Source organism: Dipodomys merriami, unplaced genomic scaffold, assembly GCF_024711535.1.
Source record: "Dipodomys merriami isolate MVZ:Mamm:240054 unplaced genomic scaffold, mDipMer1.0.p SCAF_32, whole genome shotgun sequence".
Lineage (NCBI taxonomy): Eukaryota > Metazoa > Chordata > Mammalia > Rodentia > Heteromyidae > Dipodomys > Dipodomys merriami.
The window spans coordinates 3,782,014-3,794,460 of record NW_027204715.1 but is presented as its reverse complement, the minus strand read 5'-3'; positions in this window follow the sequence as shown (position 1 = coordinate 3,794,460).

Genomic DNA, 12,447 nt, shown 5'->3' with positions numbered 1-12,447 from the left:
TGGTTTGTAGCCCAAGACATTTCCTATCCATCTGTTCTAACTAAAACCTCCCCCGTCACATGGAAAGCCCTTCTGAGTGATTCCTGACATTTTTTCCCCCACCTAATTGCTACTCTGGAAATCTGGCTATCCATTTGAAGTATCTTTTTATTTTGCCTATTTGTAGAAAATATCTTTCTCTGACATCACAGAAACAACCAGTTATATTGCAAATCACTGTGTTGCTAGAGTAACTGCAGATTGAAAACACAAATATCTCCTCCTCCTCCCCCTCCTCCTTCTTCTCCTCCTCCTTCTCCTCCTCCTTCTCCTCCTCCTCCTCCTCCTCCGCCTCCTCCTCCTCCTCCTCCTCCTCCTCCTCCTCCTCCTCATCTCTGAGTCTATCCTTTCTTTTTTTCTTTTTGATTTCCTTCCCTCCATCCCTCTCTCCTTCCCTCCCTCCATTCTTTTCTGTCTCACATCTTCCCCTTTTCACTCCGTCTTGTCTATCTTTTCAGAGCATTTGTTAAGAACTGCAGCATCAACCAAGTGTGGTAGCTCAGTTGTGACCCCAATGATATAGGAGGTGGAGATAGAGAGGAGAGCAAGTTGAAACTAGCCTGGGAAAAAGTTAGAAAGACCCTCTATCAATAAAGTCAGGTGTGGTGGCATAGATCTGCCATCCCAGATACAGGCAGGTGTAGGTAAGAGGATAGTGGCCTGACTTGGCCCTGGGAAAAGAAAACCACAAGACTTTGTCCCCAAAGTCACTAAATAAAAAGAAGAAAAAAGGGCTAGAGATGTGGCTCAAGTGGTAGAATGCCCAGCAAGTGTGAGGCCCTGAGTTCGAATCTCATCCATAAAGGAATAGTAACAGTAGTAATAGTAATAGTAATAGTCATAAATAAGAGATTGTAGTGGTTCAGGACTTGGGTTGCCTTTCCAGGGCTGAGGCTCCTGGGGTGGGGGGAAGGGCGGGCATTCTGTAGCACCTCCTTTGTGTCCCCAAGTCTCCAATGCCTTGTGAGCTTCTGGGAGCAGAGCTCAACCATGCTGGGAGTAGATTATGAAATGTCACGCTAGAAAAGTAAGCTTATTGCCTGCAGGAATAACATTTTTGAATAGATTGGGGTAAATATGACTTAAGGCAAGAAAAAATATGCAAAATGCCCAACTGTTACAGTGCCATCGGGTTTAATTTTTGCATGTTTTTAGAGATAGAACACCAGTTTTGAGCTGTTCATTCTGCCTCAGATATAGCTAATCTTTATAGGACATGACCCTCTTGTTTCTCTATATCAGATCAGCTCTAAGCCCTTCTCAGCTCCCAAGACACCAATATTGCATGCTGTATTACTCCTTGTCATGTGAATGTTTATTTATTTATTATTTATGTTGAGAATCAAACTCCGGGTCTTCCACATGCTGAGCAAGAACTCCACCACTGAACTATATTTCCAGGCTCTAGTCCTGCACAAGACAGTGGAGAGCAGAGAGTGGTCGTCTATAATAAGAATCTAAAAGGTGTCTCTAGAGCAGGAGTACAGGGTGTGTGGTGGAAGGGGATGAGGAAGAAGCTTCTGAGTAGAAAGCAGACGGAGGAGAGTGATCCTGAGAGGAGATAGGCTGGGAGCCCTGGAAGAGGAGGTAGGAAGGGAAGCAAGATAGGAATGCAGAAAGTAGACTTGCAGAGGTGGAGAAAGACAGCTGTGGAAGTGAGGGTGAGTGGAAGGAGGAAGAAGAAAGGGGAAAGCTGGCAGAAGCAAGTGAGAATGATTCTCCTTCAGGGCTCTTGGCTGGGTACATGTGGTGGGTGTCTCCACATGTTTTGTTTTTTAATTTACAATTGAAGTATCTGTGCTCAGTGAGTTGTATCTGCTCAAGGTCACACTAGTGCTAAGTGTTAGAATCTGTTGCTGAACCCAGGTCTCCTGGCTTCAAAGTATGCATTCCTTCTGCTTGTGGACTTGCTTCTGGCTCCTCTAGGAAAGCCTGGTTAAGAAAACCCCTTAGAATCTCGATTACTTTGTTTTCTGTAAGGCTGACTAGGCCAGCTCTGTTGTGTGAGTCCGAGAGCACTGGTCTCCAGCTGATCACTTCTTGAAGGCTTGTTGGTGAGCCTTAGCTACAGACTAATCATATGAAGAGATTGATGTCCAACATTATAGTAAAGCAGCAGCATTTAATAAAATAAGATACTTAAAAGTAGCTATGCTGATCCTTCAAGTATTTGGTTATCATTAAAAAGACTAATAGGATTCAATCACACTTTAAAAGTATTGTGCCCCAGTTTTGAATAAGATATAAATTCAATATTTTCATGTAATTTGGGTTATTTCTCCTATTTCCCCACTATACCAACCGTGATAGTTAATATTGGTCGTCAGTATGACTGGATTGAGAGGAGTAGGCAATTAGCCAAGAACACATCATTGTGAGGTCATTTCCAGAGGTCATTCACAGAGGGAGAAACACAGGCCCTGAATGTGGGCAGTACTGACCAAAGCACTGGCCCACGTAGAAGAAGAGAGGATGAAGGAGGAGGAGTCTGTGCACAGACACGCTCACACTTATTCCTGGTCATGGTGAGATGTGCGGTTCCTCTTCCACTCCTACCGCCTTGGGGGCTCACCTCAGGCCTCAAGCCATGGAGCTAGCCAACCACAGCTTGAAACTTCTGCAGCCACAGGCCAGAGTAAATCCTCCTTTTCCACAGTGCTTCTCTTGAGCACTTGCCACGGCGATGACAGGTGGAGGAACTCACCGCCTCATTGGATTCATTCTGGGCTTCCCCCAGAGCCCCCACCACACCCCTCCACCCCAGCTGGGTCTCTTCGAAGCCCACACCCAGTTCATCTACCCCTCCATGGTGGTGGCTTCTTGTTCTTGCGACACTCCCACACCTTGGGTGGGACCCTGACCAGGCTAGTCCCTCTGTGCAGCATGATCTTCTCTGAGCTAGCTTGGCATTGCCCTTCCCTTAGGGTTTTCTAGTTTCAGCTTTTCAGACAATGCTTCCCCTTACACCCTCTGAAAGTATTACTTTCACCAGCATTCCCATCTCCCTTCCCTGATTGATTTTTTTCTACTTAGCCTTATTGCCATCAGATATGGTAATTTGTCTCCCATCTTAAAAAACATCGACATTTACATAATTAAGGTAACCATTATAAGATGAACAATCCAGTGACATTAATACAGTCACAATGATGTCTCCCTCAGTTCCAACTGCCATCTCTCCAGAGTGAAACCTGGTATCTACTCAGCACTTTCTTCCCCTCCTCTCCTCTTTCTCCCCTCCAATCTGCCTTCTGTCTGCTGATTTCTCTATTCTGGGCAATACATATGCAATGTAATTTTAAGTTCTGCCTTCACTTTTGCTTTTGAAGTTTATTTATGTTGTAGTATGTGTGTCTATTCGTTCTGAGTCAAGCTGAATTTGCTTCCATTGTAGGTGTTTACCACAATTCGTTCGTTCATTTGTTGCTGGATGTTGGGTGCCATATCCATCTTTTTGCTTTCATGAGACATGCGTCTGTTACAGCCGCCCACTTGGGGGCTCGTTTGCATCGCAGCCTTGTGGGTTTGTTGCAGTGGATTTGCAGGATGTCTGCCTATCAGCACCCTTTTTTCCCAGGATGCCTTGGTTCCTACTGTGCCTGAGAACAAAATGCTGCCTTTTGCCCCAATGCTCTGGCAGGTGTCCCAAAGCTGCATTTGTTTTAAGTAGCCTCATCCACATCAAGGTTCACGTCAAGAGATCATGACCCTGCTGGCAAGCATCTGTTTACCTAACAAACTTTCTCTTGGGCCACTCAGAGAAGCTCTTGGAAGGATGGACACAAACCAATGGCTGGTATTATCTTTTCACAATTAGTGACTTTCTTCAGAGGAGAGAAAAGACTACTCAACACGCAGAAACAGAAAATTACAAGATTAAAACAAAGACATCAACCCAATCATTGTAATTGAAATGATTTATCTTGTTCATATTGGGGTGTCTGGGGAACGCCCTTCCTTGCAGTGGTGGACAGTGCATGGTCTCAGGGTTATTAAGAAAACTAAGGGCTGTTGTAACTAACTGGGTCGTAGTGTTGGACACGTGGTGGGTGGCAGTCACTCTGCTAACAGTGAGGCTCCAGGTGAGGTCTACAACCCTGCCTGCTCACCAGGCTCCTGGTGGAAATTTCACCTGGGGAAGTCTGTGCCCACCACCTGCTAGCCTGCTTTCATCTGGCTGGGAGATGACTGGTGTGTTTGCATGTGGTAAAGTATTTCTCCTCCTCTTCATCTTCTAGGAGACTGTAATGGGCATTGTTCTTGGGGCATGCTGTCTGAGGGTATCTCAGAACCTCTATAACATAAGAATTAAATGAGGTTTAATTAATGATACGTTTGCAGCATGAAAGTTGAATTAGATGTTTATTATCTCCCCACACGTCTTAATGCACCTTTTCTTTAGGTTAATTGGATAGTCTAGTAGCTAGCAACTCAAACGAGGGTCCTGACTCCGCAGCATGGCTGTTGGCAGGAAATTCATTAGAAAGGCAGCACCTGAACACGCATGGGCCCCTAGTGATGGTGCAGTCTGACTGTGGGCCATGGCATTTCCTGGGATACAGGTAGATGGCTTATGTCCAGGAGGATGCGGGAGGAGTTCTGTTTTCCCATAATCATGCCAAGACTGCCGTGTGTGCAGCTTACGCACGGGAGTTGTACATGATGCTTTAAAATGTGGCCAGGCCGCCTGGGTCAGCCACAGAGCCAGGCCCCAGCCTTCTCCCAGGCTGGAGAAGTTTCAGAGTGACCCGAGTGGCAGCTTAGCAAGCAGTGCAGGTGTCATCTGTACAACTTGGGCTTTGGGTTCTTCCCACATGGAGCGAAGCCTACGAGCTGCTGGCTGTCAAGAAATTAGGTGCTTTCTGCTGCAGTGTGGAGCTGAACTGTGGAGGGGGCTATGCAAATCACTCTCTCTGAAAGAAACGTAGCAGTGTGTCCAAGCTGACTCAATCCAACCTGATCAGCTCACTGGGCACACATATGACTGCCGATGGTGGGTGAAAACGATCTCACTAGAAAGTGGTACCCGGGTAATTAACCATGCTCTGCCAAGGAGCCCTTCCAGCTGCCCAGCTCGGGACTTCAAGGGTCGAATGGAAGATTTCTTACCTAGACAGTCATTAAACACCGGAATGAATTATTAATCAACCTTTTGTGGAAGTCTTTAAAGGGAGAATGGATTTTAATTTACCAGACATGTTTTATGGGCTTCTTCTCAAAGGCAGCAACGAACAGCTGAGCTCAACTGCAGAATTCAGATTTTAGAGGTCTAGTCAGGAAATCGAACGTGTTGGATGGCCTTGGGGAATACCCAGGGGACCCAAAGAGAGACCCAAGGCCTCAGCTTCCCAGGAGAGGCCCAGGATGTGATTTGGGAAGCTGAGAAAGGAGATTGCTGACTCTTCCTGATCAATGGCTCTTCCAAGCCCTTTCCTCTCTGTCGAAGAAGAAAATGAAGAAAAGAGAAAGAAAGAAGACAGAAAAAGGAGGCAAATGAATATGGAGTGGAAGGAGAGACAGAAGAAAATGGAAGCAGAAAGACAGAAATCAATGTTGATCCAGTTTTATTACTATTGTTGTTGTTGTTGTGGGACAAGGGGCTTGAACTCTGGGCCTGGACACTGTTCCTGGGCTTCTTTTGCTCAAGGCTTGCACTCTACCACTGAACCACATCCCCAGACAATCCAGCTTTATTACGTAGAAAGCATGTTTAGATTTTTTTTTTGGTCTTGTGTGTTATACCTGCAGGCAAATGTCTTGGCTGCACAGATAGCAAGCAGAGACCCGTGCTGAAGTCTCCATGTGTGCAGGGTGCATTTACCCAAACAAGAGCCCAGCTGCTATGCTCTGTCCATTGAAGCCCGTGCTCCGAACCCATGGCCTTACTCTATTCCGTTCCCAAGACACATCTTCACCATTCCAGCAGATATAAGGACCATTGTGTGACCTCCTGCAGGGATCATTCTTCTTGCTTGTTTTATGTGCTCCTCCCTTCCCCCTCATTCCTGTCTCCGTGCCTGCTCCTCCTCCTTCTATTCTCGGTGATACTTCTCACTCCCTTTCCCACTCCTTTTCTCATCTCTAATGCTTACCCAGCTTTCATCTACTGCTCATGCTCTCTTTCTGAAACAGGTTTTCCCCATGCAATTGCTTTCCCCACAAATGTCCGAGAGCGCTGTTCTAAATGATGCTGATTTTCAGGCCGTGCATCTCTTGTTTCACAAGAAAATAAGTTTGGAAAATGCTGGGTGAAGCAAAGTTAAATACGCTATTTTCTCAGCTAAGCCTCAGAACTTTTAGTATATGAATGCGCGCTGGATTTCTACACAGGAATCAAAGCTTTCCCAGCTCATGGGCATTGAGAGGGTTGACTTTGATGGTCAAGTTGACTGCTTTGAGAGACCCCTAGGGACCCCTCAGAGCACCCTGCAGGCACGTTTAGGTGAGGCTGGTGTGTGAGACAGTGAAGCCCGACCTAGGAAGGGGGCAGCACCCATGGCTGGAGATTAGGTAGAACAAAACTCTGAAGGAGGAGGAAACTTGCTCTCAGACTTTGACTGCCTTTGTAGGGAGGTATTTTCGAAGTCACACTTAGACATGACATGCCTTTGCCCACGTACTTGTACCAGTAGCGCTCCAGAGGGCTTTCAGCCTTCCACTCCGCCTGCGGCTGCCTATTGATGTCTGCCTTTCAGTCTTCTAGTTTCTTGAACTGAGTATTTGTTACATCTCCTGGCTTTCTAGGCCATTGTGGGACTTTTCATTCTCTGTAAGCTGTGTGAGCTAATGTAATAAATCCACAGCTACCATTCTCTATATTTTAATCCCTTCTGTTCCTCTGGCTAGCCCTAAAATAGTCAAATCATTTCATTGTGTGTTAGTGAGTATCTACATTTACATCCCCAGAAAACATACTCCTAACATGAGCATGTTCCGTTGTTTCCTTATTTATTTAGGCCAGTATTGGAGCTTGAACTCTGGACCCTGCAATCTTGCTAGGCTCTCTTGATCACTGCTGATGCTCTGCTTTCTCAGCCTCCAGGCTAGTTGTTGTTAAATTTAATTTTTATTGTTATTATAAAGGTAATGTACACAGGAATTACATTTAAATAAGTCAGGTTAAGAGAACATTTCTTTCTGGACAATGTCACCCCTTCCCTCACTCTTTCTCATCCCCACCTACAAGTTACATAGTTCATTTCCAGTCCAGTGTCTAGTGAGTACCCTTACTGCATTTGTTCACTCTTTGTCCTTCCATTTCTGTGATCTCCCCTTGAGACAGGTACTCATTTTTTAAAAAAGTTTTATTGTCAAGGTGATGTACAGAGGGGTTTCAGTTATATAAGTAAAGTAGTGATTACATTTCTTGTCTAATTTGTTACCCCCTCCCCATTTTTCTCCCTCCCTCTCTCTCCTCCAACCCCCGCACCCTCCACAAGTTGTACAGATCATTTCCAACATATTATCTTGTGTGTATCGCTGTTGTCCTTTGCCTCACTATTCTGTTGTTCCCCTTCCCTTCCCTAATTCAGATAAACGTATATACAATAACAGGGTTTCAAAATCAAATACAATGACAACAGGGGATCTACCATAGGGGGAAACACAAAAGATAAAAGAAATCATGTAGTACATTGGGAACAACAACAACAAAGAAAAACCTCTTGTGTCCATGTCTTAGAGTTCATGTCACTTAGCATAATCTTATATGGTCATATGTTTGTTGCTATTGAGCTATTCTGCTCATCTGCTAAGATTATTCTAGATGTATACTAATTATTACAAATAAGGAGACCATGAGACCTATGTTTCTTTGGGCCTGGCTTACTTCACTTAATATGATTTTTCCAAACCTTTCCATTTCCTTACAAATGGGGTGGTGTCATCTTTCTGATGGAGGCATAGAATTCCATTGTGTATATATACCACATTTTCTTGATCCATTCATCTACTGAGGGGCATCTGGGTTGGTTCCACATCTTAGTTATGGTAAGTAATGCTGCGATAAACAGTTGTGCTGGTAGCTTTAGTATGGTCTTGTTTGTGATCGTTTGGGTAAATGCCCAGAAGTGGGATTGTTGGGTTATAGGGGAACTCTGTGTGTAGTCTTTTGAGGAACTGCCATACTGCTTTCCAGAGTGGTTGAACAAGTATACACTCCCACCAACAGTGTAGTAGCATTCCCTTTTTGACACATCCCTTCTAGCACCTGTTGTTATTAGATTTCTTGATTATAGCTGTTCTAACTGGCATGAGGTAGAATCTCAATGTTGTTTTGATTTGCATTTTTTTATGGCTAGAGTAGTTGAGCATTTCTTCATCTGTCTATTTGCCATTCTTATTTCCTCTTCAGAGAAGTTTCTCTTTAAGTTTTTAGCTCACTTATTAATGGGGCAGTTTTTTCTTTGAGGATTTGTTTTTGGGGGAGTTAATTTTTTGAGTTCTAGGTATATTTTAGATATGGGGCCAGTGAAAATCTTCTCCCAGTCCATGGGCTTTCTATTGATCTTGCCAGCTATGTCCATTGCTGTGCAGATGCTCTGTAGTTTAATGCAATTCTATTTGTCTGACCTTTCTTTGATAGGCTAGATTTTGCTGGGTCATTAGGGATAGAGTCTTGTGGATTTTTGGGGGGTCAGGGCTGGTTTAGACCTGTGGTCCTCAAAGTTAAGCCTCCTTCATAGCTAGGATGATAAATAGGAGCCACAGGTGCCTTGCTTATTTCTTTATATTCTTATTTATATTGTGAAAATCCTGCTGACTCCTGAAAATCTTTTCTAATTCTTACTTTTTAAATGAAGCTTCATAGTCTATTAGGAAGCTTCCAATTGTGAATGCCATAAAACAAAATTCTTCCCCTAAACCAGAAAATTAGGAATTTCTTGCTTCAAATCAAGGATCAGTATACTGTGTCCCACACACAAGTTTGGCCTGCTGCTTAATTTTGTGACACCTATGGTCTAAGAATAATATACTTGAAAAATCCAATCGAAATGGTGCTTCATGACCCATGAAAATCATATGCAATCCAGATGTCAGAATTAGCATTTTTTGCACCAGTATCAAGGGCTTGAACATAGCGTCTTGTGCTCTCTCTCTGTCCAGCAAGGTCTTCTTATCACATCTGGTCCTCTACTAATTGAGTCATACCTTAGGTATGGCCTCTTGTTGGCTGACTGGAGATGAAATCTCAAGGACTTTTCTGTCTGGGCTGGCTAGATTGAATCTTCCTGAATAGCTAAGATTACGGACACTAGCCTCAGGAGCCTGACTATAAAGTTTTATTAAACACACAGCCAGATGCATTCTTTTATGTGTTTTCTATGGCTGTCTAGAAAGCCAGTGGCAGAGAAGACACCATGTGAGTCATAAAGTCAGAATATTACCTACCTAAGATTTCATTTTTAAACATTTTCCTAGCCCTCACTTAAATAACGAAGCAGACCAACCATCCAGGGGGGAGAGTGGAGCTACGGCCAACTTTATCCAGGCCTCCCTTGGTGGTATCTCTTTTTTTTCCACTGACTACTTCTTCTGGAAGGTTCTCCCATAGTCCTGAGATCACTGACAAGAGCATCAGAGCCAGGGGTTCTTCATTTCCTGGATCAGAAAGCAGATGCTTCTTAGAAAAGTTGATTGTCCTCAGATAGGTGCTCCGGCTTCGATAGCCCTGTCCCCGTGGATAGTCAGTGTGGCTTGACTGCCATGCCTGCTTTACCGATCCACTCCTGAGCCACGGAGCTCCCGCACATACGCAGAGTCTCGGTAGAATGAGAGAGAGAGAAATGCGTGAAAACAGCCAGCAAGGGCACTGGAACCTGCTGCATGGCTCCATTATAGACATTTGTTCTTCTCTACCTAGAATTGTGTTTTTGTTCATGATGTCTCAACTTATTTGACCACAAACTGTTTGAAAGCAGTGGTCATGCAATGTCCAGCCTCCTCTTACCCCAAGGTCAATCGCATCCCTTTTGTATAATGGGCAACTTAATTACTAGACTGAGAATAATGTTAAGTCCTAACTGGAACAGAAAGACCATTCTTTGAGGCACTAAAATATTTCAGGAATGTAAGGATCCTATAACTTGTCCAAGATACAAGATGAATATTAGAATTAGATTGAACACAGCCAACTGGCTATAATTGTATGAAGGGGCTGATTCAGTCTGGGTAGGAACAGATGCTAAGTTTAAACCTACAATGAAGCTTATACCATTTCCTCACTCAAAATGCACCTTCACTCCCTTTCAGAATCCATCATCTCTGCTGGAGTGTGTCATGTATGGTCTTGTCCCTTTAGGTCTGAGTTCTGTATGAGGGCAGCCAGTTTTTCACATTTCAAACCCAAGTTCTTTACTTAACAAGGAAAAAAATGTGTAAATTACTGGGGGAGATGATAGGAAACAGAAAACGGAATACATCTTTTTTATTTTAGTTTCAAATGAAATGCAAATGTTAAATTATGTTGTTATACTAATTCCAGGTATCTAAGGAAGGGCTAACGAGTACCCGAATCCTGGTTATCACAGTGCATATGAATTTTATTTTGCTTTAGGGGCTGTGTGAAATTCTGCTCGTCCACTCCATCCTCCTGACAACACGATCAGGAACCTTTCTGAGTGCTTGCACACTGAACAGAACACGACTTTGCCTAAGAGTTGCGCTGGGAAGCTCGCCTCTCTCTCATACAGCAGGTCAGGGCCTGACCTGGGCCCAGAAACCTCTCCTTTCCTGTCTACTGAGTGATTGTGCATGGAGTACAGCCTGGGAATCAGCATCTCACAGGGCTCCCATATTGAATTTTTCTTGCCAGCGGTAGTTTTTTCCTTCTTCCAAATGATATAGTTAGACAATCATGCAGCAAATACTGTCATGTAAAGCTATTTGGATTTCAACAACATCTCATGGTTATTGTGCATCAGTAATGTGATGGAATATCTAGTGAAAAATAGTAAGTGCTTTGCTGTATGAAATGTTAGGTTTTTTAGGAAAAAAATATTATTTTAATTTCCCCAAGGTAGTTACTGTTTTATTCAAAGACAGTTGAAAACTAATTACGTCTCTGTGCTCACTTCCACTAAATATTAACAAGTAGAGATATCCATGGAAGATATATCTCACTAATGTCAAATGCTTATTGTAGAAACAAAACAAAATTACCTTTCGCTCATAGATGTGTAGTATAAGAAAGGATTTTGAAAATAAAATAGATTCGATGATATCAGATCTCATATTCTTTGTAGGATTATAATTCATAGAGCAACAGAAATTCTTGTAAACTCAGCATCTGGAGCAAGAGTACTTTGCAATGCAAATTTTTGTACATTCTACATTTATGACTATGAATTAGTTAAACACACAGCACCCCATGCTATTTGCACATGCAAATAAGAGGAAGGAGGGTCGTGATGCATTTTGTATTTGGAGTCTTCACTGTCATTGTGCTTTGTCTATCTGTAGAGCAATCTGATTTGATTACGTGTGACATAAATTACCAGATATGCTCAAGAACAAAGCTCCCTCTCTAACTTCTGAATCCCCAGGACTCTCGCAGAACCTCCACTTGGGATGCTCTGTAGCACGTAAGTGTGTCTCCTGCACACCCCACACACAGATTGTGAGAATTTATAGCTTATTTATATGCTTATTTGCTACATCTGCACTACCAAAGAACCGTGGGTTGGGTTGCTAAACAACAGAATGTTATTTCTGTCTCAGACTTCTAAAGGCTACAAGCCCAAGATCAAAGGGTCAGCAAGGCTGGTCCTTTTCTGGGCTCTGAGGAAGAGTATGTTCCAGGGTTCTCCCCAGCTTCAGGTGGTTGGTTGGCAGTCAGTAGCTGCTTTCTTTTCCTTATACTTCTCTGTCTTTATCATCATGTTACAGCCCCCTGTGAATGCCTCTGGTATACGTTTCTCCTGTTTATAAAGATACATATTGAGGTCATCTTAACTACGACATCATCTTTACTACTACATCTGCAACAACCTCATTTCTGGATAAGATTGTGTCCTATTTTGGGACTAGGTCGTCAGTGTATGACTGTTTTAGGAAGGAGGTATACTTGAACCCATAGCACCTACCTATGAAAAGTAGCCATCCCCCAAGGACAAACTTGCCCCTGTCATTCAAGATCCTGAGTCAAAGTTCTCAGAGCTGGCTGTGTGCTGCAACTATCCATCAGGTCTTCAAAAGTACTGGTGCTCAGATTGCTTGTTAACCAGTTAAATTGTAGTCATTCAAGGTGAGATTGGACATCTGTGTTTCTTACAGATTCTCTGACACAGCCGTTGTTCACGGATGCTGGTTTAGTGCCCTGCTGAGACTCGTTCATGTGATACATGTATGCTGGCAGAGGAGAATTGGACACATCTTTTTGACCTCTAAGACACAGCCCTCCCAAAGCCT